The 18141-nt window shown below is 42.9% G+C and overlaps 1 non-coding gene across 1 annotated transcript; it reads left to right on the top strand.

Moving 5' to 3' along the window:
- The first annotated feature begins 9538 nt into the window (after positions 1-9538).
- LOC122150139 lies at positions 9539-9676 on the top strand. The gene has a single exon (XR_006163506.1). It is a non-coding gene; the product is annotated as a small nucleolar RNA SNORA42/SNORA80 family (small nucleolar RNA).
- The last annotated feature ends 8465 nt before the right edge of the window (positions 9677-18141 follow it).

Raw genomic sequence — 18141 nt, forward strand, 5'->3', positions numbered from 1 at the left:
GTCAATGCTCATCTATTTCAGGAGGTGGCATATGATCAAGAACCAATGGTATCGAAGGAAGAAGTCAAAGCCACACTGAAGGAACTGGCAAAAAAACAAACAAACAACAACAACAAAAAAAAAAAAAAACCCCACAAATCTCAAGGAACTGACAGAATACCCATTGAGATGTTTCAACAAACAGATACTGTGCTGGAGGCACTTACTCATCTATGCCAAGAAATTTGGAAAACAACTACTTGACCAACTGACTGGAAGAGATGCATATTTGTACCCATTCCAAAGAAAGGTGATCCCACAGAGTGTGAAAATTGTTGAACCATATCATTAATATCACACACAAGTAAAATCTTACTGAAGATAATTTAAAAATGGTAGCAACAGTATACTGACAGGGAATTTCCAGAAATGCAAGCTGGATTCAGAAGAGGATGTGGAACAAGGGATATCATTGCTGCTGTCAGATGGATCTTGACTGAAAGCAAAGAATACCAGAAAGATGTTTACTTGTATTTTATTGACTATGCAAAAGCATTCAGTTGTGTGGATCATAACAAATTATGGATAACACTGAGAAGAATGGAAATTCTGGAACACTTATTTGTGCTCTTGAGGAACATAGACTGGGAGGCTGTCATTTGAACAGAACAAGGTGACACTTCATGATTTGAAATTAGAAAGGGAGTGCTTCAGGGTTGTATCCTTGCACCATACTTATTCAATCTGTATGCTGAGCAAACAATCTGAGAAGTTGGACTATATGAAGAACATGGCATCAGGATTGTAGGAAGACTCATTAACAACCTGCAATATGCAGACAACACAAACTTACTTGCTGAAAGTGAAGACGACTTGAAACACTTACTGATGAAAATTAAAGATGAGTCTGAAATATGGCTTACACCTCAACATGAAGAAAAGGAAAATTCTCACAACTGGATCACAATAAATGGAGAAAAGATTTAAGTTGTCAGAGTTATCATATTACTTGGGTCCACAATCAACACTAATGAAAGCAGCAGTCAAGAAATCAGACATCGTATTGTACTGGGCAAAAGACCTCTAAAGTGCTGAAGAGCAAACATACCTCTTTTAAGACTAAGGTGCGCCTAATCCAAGTCATGTTATTTTCAATAGCTTCCCATGTGTGTGAAAGCTGGACAACAAATAAGGAAGACCATGGAAGAGTTGATGCTTTTGAGTTGTGGTGTTGGCAAAGAATACTAAAAGTACCATGGGCTGCCATGAAATCAAATGTGCATGAACTGTTGAATGTGAAACAAATCTGCTTTGTAAATTTGCACCCAAAGCATAATTTACAAAAAAAGAAAAAGAAAGAAAGTGGCATGAACTACCTGAAGAACTAACAGACCTGTCCTGGAAGAAGTATAGCCAGAATGCTTCTTGGAAGTGAGAATGGCCAGACATCATCTCACCTATTTTGGTAGTGTTGTCAGAAGGGACCATTCCCTGGAGAAGGGTATCATGCTTGGTAAAGTGGAGGGTCAGCGAAAAAGGGGAAGACCTTCAACAAGATGGATTGACACAGTGGCTGCCAGGATGAGCTCAGGTATAGCAAGGATTGTGAGGCAGTATTTCGTTCTGTTGCACACAGGGTTGTTAGGAGTCAGAGCCGACTCGACGGCACCTGACTACTAACTAAACAATGACATTAAGAAGTCCTGGTGGTGAAGTGGTTAAGTGCTTGACTGCTAACCAAACGATTGATGGTTTGAACCCAGCCAGCTAGTGTGTGGGAGAAAGACGTGGCAATCTGCTCCCATAAAGATCACAGCCTAGAAATCCCTATGAGGCAGTTCTAGTCCATCACATGGGGTCTTTATGAATCAAAATTGACTCGATGGCACCTAACAACGACAATGACAACCTAAATATTTCATTACTTGAACATGTATTGGATGGATCTTGATGGACTAAATTCAGCTCAGTAAATCAAAGTAAGATTTTTCTAATTAGAAATAAATACTAAATAAAAAACAGAAAAATAAAATCTGATCTTTTTATTCCTTCAGCTATCTGAAGTTCAATTTCATGAAAACCAAGTACTTCAGTTGTTTGTCTTTGCATGTTTATGTTCATTTATCAGCTGCACTTCCCCAAATCACATTATTTTTGGAGGACTCTGAGTGAAGGAAATTAGCAGATTGATTTTTCATCTAAACACCAATCTGTTGTTGTTGTTGTTTGCCGTCGAGTCAGCCCTGACTCAGAGCGACCCCTCCTTGGGTTTCCGAGGCAGTATCACTACGGAAGTAGGATTGCCCAACCTTCCTTCCGAGGAGTGGCTGGTGGGTTTGAACCGCCAGCCTTCTGGTGAGCAGTCAAGTGCCTTAGGCACTATGCTACCAGAGCTCCTAAACACCAATCTAGACAACATAAAAATAATAAAACAATAACTTCAATTAAACCAATGTTTGCAATAACTCATTACTTGTTTTTGTATATTTTGTGGCACATGAAAAGATGTAATGGCCATTACGAAAAAGGAAATTTATCTTCCAAGAGTTGTATTTGCTCACCTTCAAGTTCACAAATGCTGAAGCTTGCTTGGAGCCATTGAAGGTCTTTGCCCCTGAGGGGGATTTAATCGCATATTTCCCAGATTCCTACTTAAGCATTCTGTCTATATCTTGGTTTGTATCTAGTAAAATATCTCAGTTTAATTAAATAATTTTGATCTGAGTCCAAAACAGCCTCTAGGAATTATAGGATTCCTGGTGGATGCCAAGACTATTAAGACTATATATTATGATCATTATACATCTATGTATTATGTTCATCTCCATTTTATAGTTCATTATTTAACTGTGTCTAAAGGTTAAAGTCTTTACGGGATAATTTGGCTGATTCCTAACTTGGCTAATTTAAAAATAATTCACAACTATCTTTGTGTCACCATTATTTGTCTACAATGACCTAACTCAAAGTATGGAGCCCTTAGATTATAAATACTTTACTGCTTTTACCAGGTAACCTTCCACATTTCCTCCCATCAAATAATTACCACCTCCTCAAAATAAATGTGATAAGCATATGTAATATGGTAAACTGATTTTTGTGTTGATTTTTTGTTTTTGTTGTTGATGTATGATTTAGGAGACCCCAAGTGTTACAGAATGAGAGCTCCATAGGTTTTTTTTAGCTCTAATCTTTATGAAAGCAGATCATAAGCCTTTCTTTTGTAGTGACGCTGGGAGGGTTCGAGCCACCAACCTTTGGGTTATCACCTGAAAGCAAACTGTGCCAACCAAAGGTCTTGGTAAACTGATTTTAAACTAATTTTTCCTTTATTGTACATCTCATAAATCAGTAATCTAAGTTGTATCTGCCTGTCATTAATGCACATTTAAGAGAAGCTGAAGAAACAGAAAAAAATATTAAAAGATATTTTTCGTAGTAAAATAATTTGTGTTTCTAATGAAATCAGCTGAAGGCACAAAAATTCTGAAGGGATCAGATAAATGCAATACATCATTCAAAAAATTAAAACACACTGGATGTTTATAGGACTGTTCCAGCACTAGGGACACATGCCTTAGAGATTTGTTAGTTAGATCATTGTGATTCTAGGCAACAGATCCTCTGCCAACCCAGCCCTTACAGAGGGACACAAGGTGATTTTTTATGTTCATCCAAAAGAGCAAGGTGATTCCTTCCTTCACATCTTAACTCAAAACTCAAAACTTTTCATTTACTAAAAAATGACAGGAATATAAAAAATGTCAGATGGCCCATAATGATTAGGCTATCGCATTAGTATTTGTTCCCTTCCTATACAAGATATTTTCTTGGGAGCATAGTATCATTTTGGGTTTAGCAAGCACTTTGAAAGTGCCCATAATACTTTTTTCAAAAATTTTTTACTGTGATTTGTGTGCAAATTTATAAAGCAGATTTATTTTACACGCAATAGTTTATGCACATTTGGTTTCACAGCCCCATTACAATCCCAACAATGAAAAGCTCTCCTCCCATCTCCTCTGTGTCACTACCCCTTCCCTGTGCCCTTCTTATCTATGCATGCCTATCTGTCCAGCTTTCCCTCTATGCAAATACTGCCCTTCTGGTGTCCCATGGTTGATTGATCCAAAGGGTGCATCTCCCTAGGGCAGGTGGGTACATCTCCCTGGGGTAGGTGTTCTGCTTGTAGACCTCTTTACTGTTTGCTGAGAGGTAATCCATGGAAGTTCTAGGCTCTATGCCCATAATAGGAGCTCTGGTAGCATAGTTCCTAAGGCACTTGATGGCTAACCAGAAGGCTGGCAGTTCAAACCCACCAGCCACTCCTCGGAAGGAAGGTTGGGCAATCCTACTTCTGTAGTGATACTGCCTCAGAAACCCAAGGAGGGGTCGCTATGAGTCAGGGCTGACTCGACAGCACATAACAACAACAACAACATGCCCATAATGCTTTACATTTCATTACTCACATAACATTCCTTTGAGGCTGGTAAGTAAGCTCTGCTGAACTTTTGAGAACGGATTTGAATGAGTCACCTTGAACTACTTCAGCCCAGTACTGCAGTTTTGCCAATAAAGGGCATTTATGCATGGCAGAATGGTTAACCAGTAATTTTCAAACCAGAGGTTGGATCAGGAAGGGTCTTTCCAGTTAAAATAGCTGTATACTGTGCCTATCTGGGATGATGGGTAGGAGGAATCAGGATAGAACCTTACTCTCACTGCACAGAAAATAAATCTTAAATTACTTATGGAGCTATATATTGTTGTTTTAGTTGTCTTCGACTCCTGGTGACGACATGTGTGCAGAGCAGAACTGCTTCATAAGCATTTCAAGGCTCATGAAGCAGATCAGCAGACCTGTCTTTTCTGGTGCTTCTGAGTGGGTTTGAACAACTGACCTTTCAATTAGTTGTTGAGTGCTTAACCATCTGCACCACCAGGGACTCCAAAGTTAAATACAACAAATAAAACTATTTGAAGCTAGGGAAAAATTTAGATGACTGCTACCTTTTCAGACTTCCAACCTCTAAATATCAAATGGCCCGGCTCAACACTCAGCCCTCTTCTTTTTTCCATGCTCACCACTTAGTGGCCATGTCCAGTTCTCTCCTCCATCACTCCCTTCTCCCACATACAGTTCCTTCAGCCAACCCTCAGTGAAAAAGAAGCAGAAATTCTAGGAAGCAGTGATACGGATAGGACAAGCATTGTTGTTACTTGCCATTGAGGCGGCTGTGACTCAGGATGACCTTTTGTATAACAAAACGACATGTTCCCTGGTCCTGTGGCATCTTCATCATTGTTGGTATGTGTGAATCCATTGTTTCAGGTTTTGTGTCAATCCATCTCATTGAGGGCTCTTTTCATTTTTTGATGACCCTCTGCTTTACCAACCATAATGTCCTTTTCTAGCAATTGATCTTTCCTGACAATGTATCCAAAATAAGTGGGACAAACTCTCTACAACTTTGCTTCCAAGGAGCATTCTGGTTGTATTTCTTCTAAGCCTGATTTGTTCATTCTTTGGGCAGTCCACTGTATATTCAGTATTATTCTCCAACACTACACTTCAAACATATTGATTCTTCTGGTTTCTTTTGTTGTTGTCCATCTTTCTCATGTATATGAGGTGATTGAAAAGATCATGGCTTGGGTCAGGCACACCTTAGTCATCAAAGTGACATCTTTGTGTGCTAAAATTTTAAAGAAGTCCTCTGTAGCAGATTTACCCATTGCAATATGCCATTTGATGTCTCAAGCACTGCATCCATGGATGTTAATGGGACAAGTAGGAACAGATAATATAGTGAATGAGCTTATTGCCCTGCAAATAGCTGAACAAGTGTACGTCATCCTTGCTGCTGTGGTGGGCTCAGAACATCCTGGTGTCAGCTCTGACATTCACAGAAACACATTGGTGTTTCAGAGATGGAGTCACTGCCTCACACCCCACACACAGACACTACTGGCTGATGACTCAGGTGACAGAAGGTTGGTGGGAGGCAAAAGATGGGAGACCATGAAAGTGGTTGCAAAGCCCAACAATCAGCGGATCTGAGGGCTGAGTCTTCTGGTGAGCACTGCTTCAGGAGCAGATGCAGAGAGAGCTTGGTGGAGGGAGGACCTTGTGTGACTGGAAATGGTAGAGTGGCCAATTTTTTCTCTTAATGAATGATGATTACTATCACTATATGGGAGCTCTGGTGGCATAGTAATAGGCACTTGACTGCCAACCAGAAGGTCAGTGCTTTAAACCCACCAGCAACTCTGCAGAAGGAAGACGGGGAGTTCTTCCCTAAAGATTTCAGCCTCAGAAACCCAAATAGAGGTTGCTATGAGTTGGAATCAACTCAACGGCAGTGACTTTGGTTTGGTTTATTACTATACATTTTCTGTTCCATTTTTATAACATATAAAAATGGTAGCTCATGATTGTCCAACAAAGTTTTTTTTTTTTTTAATTTGAATACAAAGCTCTGTGGTGGTGTTGATTCCACCTCATGGTGACCCCATGTATGACAGAGTAGAGCTGCCCCAAAGGGTTTCCTAGGCTGTAATCTTTACAGGAGCAAACTGCCAGGGCTTTCTCCTGCAGGGCTGCTGGGTGGGTTGAACCTTCAATCTTTCAATTAGCAGCTGAGTGCTTAACCATTGTACCACCATCAGGGCTCCTTATAAAGCTTTGTCCAAAAAAAAAAAAAAAGGACCCAAACTCACTGCTGTCGAGTTGGATCTGACTCACAGTGACCCCTTCTTGGGTTTCTGAGGCAGCATCACTATGGAAGTAGATTGCCCAGTCTTCCTTCCGAAGAGTGGCTGGTGAGTAGAAACCGCCAGCCTTCTGGTTAGTAGTCAAGTGCCTTAGGCACTACTCCACCAGAGCTCCCTGTAGAAAATGGTAATAAGCCTAACAGCAAAGAAACCTCCCACAGATGTTGCCAGGAAGAAAAGGGAGAGGTTAAGAAGAGTGGTTGGAAGGACTTGGGGCTTTTAGGCATATCAGCTGAGAGTCACCAGGAATAGAAGGGGAGATGGCTGTCCTCCATTCTGGTTAACCAAGTGAAATCAGCTAGGCCACTGGCACAGATGCAGAGGAAGTTCTCCCACAAATAGGTCAGATGACAGAGACATCTAGGGTGGGCTCTAAGAGCTCACTCAGGGCTCTAAGGGATGTGGCTGCCTTTAAGCACTGTGCTTGGGGCTCCTGGTATGACTGGCTCCCCAAAATCAACATGTGACCTTGTCCAGATGCTACAAAAAAGTGTATATCTCCCTTTGTTCAGGCTGTCACAGCAAAAATAGAGGACCAGATGGAGGTTCCAGACCCCATGTGCAATTAGTCCCAACTACCCTGAGGAGCTCTGGTAGCATAGTGCCTAAGGCACTTGACTGCTAACCAGAAGGCTGGCTGTTCAAACCCACAAGCCACTCCTCGGAAGAAAGGTTGGGCAATCTACTTCTGTAATGATACTGCCTCAGAAACCCAAGGAGGGGTCACTATGAGTCGGGTCTGACTCAACAGCACATAACAACAACACCCCGAGGCCCCAGAGGGAGACTATATGGTTCCAACACAAATTAAGACAGGCCAGGACCTCAACATGGTCATTTGCTCCTGCCCGTGCCCTTGAACTGGTACTGCTCCTTGCCAGGCTCCATTCCCCTTTTCTTTGCCAAAGCTTCTAAGGAAGGTAAACTCGAGGAGTTGACTTTGCCAGAATGAGTTGACTTTGCCAGAATGATTGTTTTCCTGACTTCTGTATTCTCTGCGTAGAAGGGCAAAGGAGCTGATTTCATAATAAATCACCGAATAATATATTGTAACCAAAGATTCAAATACTGCAGGAGCCCCAGACCACCTGTGTCCCCTCCCTTGTTCCTATAAAAGGAACCAGTAAGATTGAAACAAGTTTTGTTTCCAGCTGAGGATCAGAGAAGTTAAAGAACCTGGCCAAAGTCACAGAGTCAATTGGGAGCTGCAGGAGCCCCAGACCACCTGTGTCCCCTCCCTTGTTCCTATAAAAGGAACAGTAAGATTGAAACAAGTTTTGTTTCCAGCTGAGGATCAGAGAAGTTAAAGAACCTGGCCAAAGTCACAGAGTCAATTGGGAGCGAGAATCACAGCTTGGAGAGGGCGGGCCTCTCACGTTTTGTGCTTTCTTTCAAACATAACAACAATTAAGAGGATGGCGTGGGACTGGGCAGTTTGTTCTGTTGTACATAGGGTCTCTATGAGTCAGAACTGACTTGACAGCACCTAACAACAACAACACTCAGTTCAAACCTACCCCACAGTTTCATGGGAGAAAGACTTGGCTATCTGCTCCTAAAAAGATTATAGCCTATAAAACTATATGGGGCATTTTCACTCTCACATGGAGTTGCTAAGACTCAAAAATTGACTCCACAGTATCCAACAACACCATCCATTTCTAATTGGCACATGCAGGTTTTCCTTTGGGAACCTCAGTCCATATTGTTGGGTAAGGCTCACCTGCCTTCAGAAAGCAGGGGTGAGCATATGATCCAGGGCTAGTCAGTAATTTCATCCCCTTGGCCACAGTGATTGGTTGAAGGATGGGCATGTGACCCAATGAAACTCAGACTCAGGATTTTTGCTGGAACAATTGGGAAAAACAAGCTAGAGCTGACAAGCTGAACATATAGAGGAATTGTGGGCTGCCAAGCTGGAGAGCCTGTCTGGGAGCAAAACCCATGAGAGAACAGCAGGGCTGAGAAATGAAGAGATACTGAGTCCTGGTGACATTGTTTTGGCCTCTGGATCCAGCCACGCCTGAAGCCACATGGCGGTATATCCTATTTTTGGTTGAAGTCACATTGCATTTGTCACTCCTCTTGCAAGTGAAAGATCCTAACACCATGCCACCATCTGCCTAAGAACAATATCCCAGGTCTCTCCGTGGCTCCTACTCCAACAGTAACAGCCTCGGCTCATGTCTACTCCCTAAAGCTGTGTTCACCTTTAAAATCCAGTGCCTCACTGGGTCTTGACATAGGATAGGTACTCAATAACAAAAGAACAAAGTAGGGTGTGTTTGTGTTAGGGGGACAGATGAACATGAGGGCATTGCTTTGCTGTTTTTTCTCCTTTGGATCAAATTTGCTCCAGGGAGCCCTGAAGTTATAGCAGAGCTCAAATATTTTCTGTGCCTTTCCTCCTGCATTCTCTCAGTCACTCTGTGTGTCCTTCATTCTTCTGTTGTTGTTAGGTGCCAATGAGTGAGCCCTGACTCAGTGCCGAGGTGCTATCACTACGGAAGTAGATTGCCCATCCTTCCTTCAGAGGAAGGTGATAATAAAGCAGAGACTAGTTAAATGGAAGCTTCTAACTTTGGAGAGAAGTGGACAGAGACCCACATGTAAAACTTCATAAACTTTGAATTTGGCCCCTTTTATTATTTTCTTTCTATCTTTTTGAATAAGTGGATTTTGTTCATCTTAAAAATATTACCCATGGAGCTGTATGAAAAGTGAATTTACTCTGTAAATCTTCACCCAAATCCTAAAAAAAAAAAAATATTACCCATGGAGAGCATGGTAATGGATTTATGACAAGTCTTTCTCTGTAGGTTTTTTTATACTGTATCCATGCCAGAGTAAACTGCAGCCTCAAACCATTGCCCAGACTCCTTACCCAGGGGCCATGAGCACTGTAGGGGGTTGTACAGTATGAAAAGGGGGGGAAAATGCAATGAGTAGATTGTTCTTTGACAGGACAAACAAAAAATTAGAAACATGTAACAGACATAGTACAACATTTATTCATATTATATTTTACTTTTTTCCTCTAAAAAATAAAAAAATAAAAAAATAAAAATCACCCATCGGTCTCAGGAGTCATCCAGCCTCCTGGATGACTCATGAATTTCTGTAGTTGGACAATCTTACTCATCAGCCTGTTGAACAGTTCCTTTTTCAGAGACATAAATGCCATTCAGAACATTTATGAATATCCTTGTTTTTAATTGCTATGGCTTGCTGAATTTGATACAAGTTCGATGTAATTTCCTTCAAGCATTAATTCATCTTTCTGGGCTTGAGATACTGAACAAGCAACACCTGGCCTCCTCCAAATCCTACGGATACATTTTTCACCCAAGAAGTTTTTGGATTTCAACAAGAGGCCTGCTTTCCTGAATAATAACGTTGCTGAGGAAGTGAGTATACACAGGCCTCATCTTGTAACGGAAGCCCAGTGGAACAGCCATGATCATGTTCTGTACATGACTACAGATAGTGCCAACTGTAGCCAGGTCCTTTCTACTTCTCCTTTTTCTTTTTCTTTCCAGGGAGACTGAGTCCCTCCTCAGGGTTCCTCTGGGGCCCTTCACAATAACTGTTCCTTCAGGGTGCTGTCGACATCTTCTGGAATGCTGACAGTCTGCTTGCGGACAGTGGTCTTCATTCTTGAAGTAGATATGGCAAAGAGCTGTTAATTTCTTTTATTGTTTTATTATGATAGAAATATATACAACAAAACATTTGCCAATTCAACATTATGTTCTACTCAGTGACATTGACTTCATTCACCCACGTTGCACAACTGTCATCATTATCCGTTTCCAGATTATTCCACCACCATTCAGTGGAATAAATTCAGTGGGACAGAAACTCAGTGCCCCTTAAGGAATATGCCCCCTCTCATTTTCCCCTCCCTCCCACCTCTGGTGACCACTAGTAAGCTTTGGTCTCTATACACTCGCCTATTTCATGTAAGTAGGATCATACAGTATTTTTCCTTTTGTGACTGATTTATTTCACTCAACATAATGCTTTCAAGAATTCTCCATCTTTCTGCAGCCTCTATGACAATGAGAGCAGGAGAACTAGATGGTGTCTGGCTACCATTGTCAACCACTTGGAGGGGGATCTAGGTAGGAGATCCTGGATAGAATGGGAGAACAATGTGGAACAAAACTCAAAATCATTTGGGAAAAAAAAAGGGGGGAGGGACCAGTTTTGCTGGTCTGATAGAGCCTGGTGGAACCACTGAGACTATGGCCCCCAGCTGCCCTTCAGGTCTGGAATTGAACCCACACCTGTGGCTTCCAGCCAAACAAAAGGCATAGGAGTTGAACATTTACCTGAGGTAGGTACACTCCTTGGAGAGAACAATCATGGGAGAAAGAAGGGCTGTTTATGCACAGGGAGACAGCTCAGGGGGCAGGAGTGCATGGACGGATGGACACAGGGAAGAGGTAACCATCGGGAGGAAACAGGAAGGGAGCTGTTGCATTGTGGGAAATTGTAGTCAAGTCGAGACAAAGTGTATGTGAACTACTGTACAGAAAGTGAATTTGCTCTGTAAACTTTCACACCAATCACAATAAAAAAAAGAGAAGAATCTACCAAAAACCAAAAAAAAAAAAAGAATTATCCATCTTGTAGACTTGGGGATCTACTTTCTGAAGTTCACAGACATTGAAAACCCTGTGGAGCACAGTACTACACTGATACACATGGGGTCACCATGAGTTGGAATTGACTCAGCGGCAACAGGTTTGGTATTTTGGTTTGGTAGCATATATCATAACTTCATTTGTCTTTATGGCTAATTCATATTCCACTGAATGTATAACCCCTTTTGCTATTTTTGTTATCCTATGAATGTTTCTTCATGTTGTTGTTAGATGCTATCGAATCAATTCCTATTCATAGCAACCCACTTCGTAACAGAACAAAAGCTTGCAAGGGACTGCCTCATCTTCATCAACAGCAGGCACCGTGAGCCTATTGTTCCAGCCACCTTGTCAATCCATCTCATTGAGGGTCTTCCTCTTTTCCACTGACCCTCTGCTTCACCAAGCATGAAGTCCTTCTCCAGGGATTAGTACTTCCTGATGACGTGTCCAAGGTAAGTGAGACAGTCTTGCCGTCCGTGCTCCTAAGGAACATTCTGGCTATACAAAGACAGCTGTGTTTGTTCTTCTGGTAGTTCATGGTATATTCAATATTCTTCGCCAATACTGTAATCCAAAGGCATCAATTCTTCTTCAAAACCACCCCCCCAAAAAAAAAACAAATTCCTGCCATCTAGTTGAATCTAACTCATAGTGACCCTTCCTTGCGATTCTGTAGCAGTATCACTACAGAAGTAGATTGCCCAGTCTTCCTTCCTAGGAGTGGCCGATGGTTTTGAACCACCAGCCTTCTGGTTAGCAGTCAAATGCCTTAGGCACTATGCCACTAGAGCTCCTAATTCTTGAGTATTCCTTATTCATTATACAGCTATCACATGCGTATGAGGTGGTTGAAAATACCAGGGCTTGGGTCAGGTGCACTTTAGTCATCCAAGCTATTTTAAAAGAAAAGAAATCCCTCACCAAGAAATGAAGGTCCAGTGAGGGGCTTGTCTGTGACTATCTCTGCATGAATTCCTGGCATCCCTGTTGATGCAGCTGCTTTACTGCAGGCTTTTGTATGACAGACTTTTTTTTTTTCCTTGGGAAAAGCCAAATTCAGAGGTCTCCTGTGCTGTCTGAGGGCACGTTACTTCCTGATACTCCCCCCCCCGCCCCGACCTGTGTATGATTCCTGAATAATTCTTTTATTCTTTTAAACATTTAATTGTGGTTTGTATGAAAGTTTACAAAGTAAGTTAGTGTCCCATTCAATAATTTATTCACATTTTGTTTTGTGACATTAGTTGCAATCCCCTCAATGTAACTGTACTCCTCCCACTTTCTCCCTGAGTTTCCCTTTCCCATTTGCCCATCTTTATAGGCCTATCTGGGAGCTCTGGTAGCATAGTGCCTAAGGCACTTGACTGCTAACCAGAAGGCTGGCAATTCAAACCCACCAGCCACTCCTCGGAAGGAAGATGGGGCAATCTACTTCTGTAGTGATACTGCCTTGGAAACCCAAGGAGGGGTCACTATGAGTCAGGTCCGACTCGACAGTACATAACAACAACATAGGCCTATCTATTGTTCCTTTTTCCATTTGTCCATCTTTCTTTCCTCCTTTCTGCCTTCTGAACTTCATTTTTGGACAAATTCTGCCCTTTCGGTCTCATAGGGTTAACTGTTCCTCACGGGTGTCATTGTTCACTTTATAGGCCTATCTATTGTTTGGCTGAATTGTGATCTCCAGGAGTGGGTTCAGTTCCAGGTTTGAAGGGTATCTAAGGGCCAGAGTCTCAGGAGTTCCACCAGTTTCTATCAGACCAATTAGTCTGGTCTTTTTGTCTTTTTTTATTATTTTGAATTGTTTTACATTTTTCTCCACTCTGTCCAGGACTTTCTATTGTGATCCCTATCAGAGCAGTGAGCAGTGGTAGCCAGGCACCGTCTAGTTCTCATCTCAGGGTAGTGGACCTTGTGGTTTGGTTGGTCCATTAGTCCTTTGGACTAATTATTTCCTTGAGTCTTTGATTTTCCTCACTCGTCCTTGCTCCAGATGGGAAGAGACCAATAGTTGTAGCTTAGATGGCCACTTGCAAACATTTCAGACCCCAGTAGCTACTCAACAAAGTGTTCCTGAGGGATTTTGCTCTCCCAAACCTCAGAAATCAACAACACTAATGGGCCTCTGCCTGATCCCCACCATGTCCGGGAATTAGGTTCTGGCAAGTTAATGCAGTAAACATACTGTTATTTTGCAGCAGTCATTTAGGACAAAGGACACCCAAGTGGGCAAAGGCATAATGTTGGTGATTCTAACACTTGAGGTCAGAGGTTAATTTCTATACAAAGTCTCTGTACTTCTATAGAGTACCTTCTATATGTCACTTGGGTCAGGGTGACTGGTTGTGGAGACATTGGTTATGTGGTAGAGGGACCTTCTTTCAGGAAGAAGGGGCTGCACCCATGCTAAGAGCCCCCCATCCACAGCCTCCACTGAATCGGAGAAGGGTTCGCCAAGCTTTGCTCTCTCAGCCTTTGTCTCTATTTCTCCACCAGGATTCCTATCTCTCTGATGCTGCTATTTCTGGGGCTTATAAAGGACAGAAGGAGCCCTGGTGGTACAATGGTTAAGTGCTTGGCTGCTAACTGAAAAGTTGATGGTTGGAACCCACCAGCTATTTTTTCTATGGGAAAAAAGAGCTGGTGATTTGCTCCCATAAAGATTAAAGCCTAGGAAACTCTGGGGCAGTTGTAATCTTTTGCATAGGATTATGAGTCTGAATCAACTCAATGGCACACAACAATAGAGGCCTCGGGCAGGGATTTACAATGGTCTTTAACACCACAAAAGGAGCTCTGGTGGTGCTGTGGTTAAAGCATTGGGCTGCTTTCTAAAAGTTGGTAGTTTGAACCCACCAGCTGTTCTGTGGGAGAAAGGTGAGGCAATCTGCTTCTGTAAAGATTTATGGCCTTGAAAATACTATGGGGCTGTTCTACTTTGTCCTGTAAGGTTGCTGAGTTGGTATTGACATGACAGCATTGGTTTTTTAACTTTTTATTTATTTATTTTAACACCACAGTTTCTTTCCACGTACGTAGACAGCACATAACAATAGAGGCCCTGGGCAGAGATTTATAAGGGCCTTCAATACCACCAAAGGAACTCTGGTGGTGCCGTGGTTAAAGCATTGGGCTGCTAACCCAATCAAAAGGTCAGCAATTCAAACTACCTCCTTAGACTCTTTTCTCTGGAAGGTAATAGGACTAATTTGAAGTTGGTGGAGGAGGCCAAACATTCCATAAAAGCAGGGAAAAGCACGAACAGGATGAGCAAAAAACAAGAACAAGGACCCGATTACTTCCCTCACTTCCATCTCCCTAGTTCTTCCCCAGACAAGTTGGCACAAAGACCTGGGACCCTGCCTGTGCAAGGTCACTGACACATCCTGAACGGAATGGGATAAGAACCCAGAATAGCACTGAGGCAGAGCTGGCCTGGAAGCCCAGAAACCTAACCCCTGAGTGCCTTTGGGAGCACGCGTTGTCGCAGGTGGAAATAGGAGCTGACACAGGGCACAGGATGCCTATGGGAAACTGTCAACTCAAGTCTTGGTCTGATGACCTGTAAAACCAGCTGCCATCAGGTCAACTCTGACTGATGGCCACCCTGTGTGTGTCAGGGTAGAACTGGGCTCTGCAGGGTTTACAGTGGTTGATTTTCCAGGCCTTTCTTCCAAGGTGCTTCTGTGTGAACTTGAACCACAAGTTAGCAGCTGAACACCTTAACTTTTTGCACCACCCAAATGGCCTGACCATTCAGAGAAAAGACAAAACAAATTTGTTGTCATCGAGCAGATCTCAACTCTTGATGATCTCATGTGTTACAAAGTAGAACTATTCCGTAAGGTTTACCAGGCTATAATCTTCACAGAAATAGATCGCTAGGCCTTTTATCTATGGAGACTCTGGGTGATCTCCAACAGTCAACATTTCTTTCTTTCTTTTCTTTTTTTATTTTGATTGCAATTTGGGTGAAAGTTTACAGAGCAAATTCATTTCCCATACAGCAGTTCACACAGTCTCACAACATTGACTGCAATTTCCCACAATGCCACAGCTCCCGTCTCTCTTCCTCCCCATAGTTACCTCTTTCCTGTGTCCTTCCCTCCCATGCACTACGGGGTGCACCAAGCTGTCTCCTTGTGTATACATGGCCCTTCTATTCTCCCACGATTGATCTCTTCAAGGAGTGTATCTACGTAATGTAAATGTTCAACTCATATGCCTATCTTGTTGTGGGTTCCAAGCCACAGGAGTAGGTTCAATTCCAGACCTGAAGGGCAGCTAGGTAACAGCCAACTTTTCTTTAGGTTAGCAGTAGACAGCAAACTGTTTGCGTCACCCAGTGATCCTGGTCACCACAGCAGCATCCAAATCAGTTATTTTGCATATAATCTACTTTCCTTCTAAGCAGATACACATGGACTTGTGAGCTTACTGTGTAGCTGCCTGTTGTGTTGTTGTTGTTGTTATGTGCCATCAAGTCATCTCCAACTCATAGTGTGGCTGCCTAGGCCCTGCTTATTTTCAGAGAGCAAGGCTGGTCCTAGGAAGTCCCATTCCAAACTCTCATTTGCCTGTTTTCCTGGCACATGGCTGACAGTGACAAACACAGCTGCACTGGAGGACAAGCTCAACACCTGCCACACTGCTTTGTTTCCAAGCAGGTGGGGGCAGCAAGAAGAGACTCACTGCTGGAAGACCACAGAATTTGGTTTTAGAGTCAGCACAGAAAGGTGGCCAAGTGGAGAGGGCAGGGAGGCATGCAGTTTCCTCTTCCTACCTTTTGTTCCTTGAAAAGTCTTCAACATGTAAAAGATTTGAGGGAGAGAGGTGCTTCCTAAGAGGTCTAAAACCAAAGTCAGCCAAGGAGGAGGTCTCATCTCACTGTCTCCTGTCTCCTACATCCCCTGTGCATCTGTAGCTGCCTCTGTGGGGGAAAGTCGTCTGTGCCTGGCTGCAGCATCTGTGGTGATAGAAAGAAGAGGTGCTGACAAAGACTTGCTGTCCAGGAGTTTCCCTTTATCTAATGACAGCTCCATTCACCTCACCAAGCTTCTTCCAGAGCCTGCCTGGGCTGGCTTCATCCCTGGCTCTGAGCCCCCGTGAGCCGCAGGGTACAGGCAGCTCAGAGGGTAAATCTTGCCAGCCAGCTGTCCCTGTGGTTGGAGAGAAAGGCTGGGATGCTGGCCAGAGAGCAAAGCCAGCCTGGGCAGGGCCAGCAGGCAAGATAAGGTCCATCAGAACCAAGGGCTCTGGGCAGCTCCTACAGCACCCACTGCTGCTAAAGGCAGACTCCTATACAAACTCCATCACAGACTGTCAGCTTACCTACTGCCCAATTAGATAAATAACTTCCCTGAGCCGACTCGACCCATGGTGACTTCCTGTACAACAGAATAAAATGTTGCCCTGTGTCATCCTCACAATTCCCAGCATATGTGAATCCATCACAGAGGCTATTGTACCAATCTGTCACATTGAGGATCTCCCACACCTACTATGCCAAATATCATGTCCTCCTCCAGAGATCGATCCTTCCTGTTGATGTGTCCAAAGCAAGCTGGATGATGTTGCACTGTGACCCATAAGGTTTTCACTGGTTAATTTTCAGAATTAGGCCACCAGGCCTTTCTTCCTAGTCTCTTAGTCTGGAAGCTCTGCTGAAAACCGTCAATCATGAGTGACCTTACTGGTATTCAAAATATCAGTGGGGTAGATTCCAGCATCACAGCAACACAAAAGGCACCCACCACAGTATGACAAATTGGCACGTGGGTGGTGGACTGCCCAATTGACGAGTAGCAAAGATGAATGCCCTGATCAGGGCTAGCACTAGTGAGAATGAGTGCATCTTATGTTTCCCCCTTTAGTGTCTCACTTGTCTCACCTGAGTCCTGGCCTTGACTTTGGTCCTAGGATGGTGGATGGAAGGCCACCTCACTGTCATATCAATGGGGGCAAAAGCTACACTAACATAAAGCTAAGGGAAGAACTGGGGGTCACCTCTCTAGCCCTGTAAATGTTCAACTCATATGCCTATCTTGGGCATGGTATGTTCTGGCTATGAGTACTAGGCCCACATCAGCAGACAGATGGGAAGTTCAATACTGGCTTAGAGGCTCACTACCAGTTCAAGGGCTCAGTTTTTCTCAGATTTAGCTGGGGTTTAAGCTCAGGTAAGGCAACAATTTTGACAGCTTTAACTGCACTATAAGGGTTCTTTGGTTAATGATAGTGAAAAGCATACGGGGGGCGGGGGGGGGGGCGTTGCTGAGGATGGCCACAACCTTTGAGAGCATTCTCCAACACTGCCAATTTTCAACAGTTTTTAAAGTGATCTAATTCCAATAGTTAACACTTGGATGAGAAAGAGATAAGATCTTTTCAACAAATAGTGCTGAGATAAGTGGGCATTCATATTTAAAAGAATGAAGTTGGACCCCTACCTCACACGTTATATAAAAATTAACTCAAAATGTACCAAAGACCTAAATTTAAGAGCCAAAACCATAAAACTCTTAGTAAGAAAGCAAGTGAAAATCTTCATGACCTTGTCTTGGGCAATAATTTCTTACATATGTCACCAAAAACACAAGAACAAAGGGGGGGAGGGTAAAAGACAACCCACAGAATGGGAGAAAATATTTTCAAATCATATATCTGATAGTATCCAGAGGCATACAAAGAATTCTTACAACTCAACAACAAAAATACAAATAACCCAACT

Source organism: Orycteropus afer, unplaced genomic scaffold (assembly GCF_000298275.1).
Source record: "Orycteropus afer afer isolate SDZICR_OR568_19922 unplaced genomic scaffold, OryAfe1.0 scaffold00094, whole genome shotgun sequence".
NCBI classification, from domain to species: Eukaryota; Metazoa; Chordata; class Mammalia; order Tubulidentata; family Orycteropodidae; genus Orycteropus; species Orycteropus afer.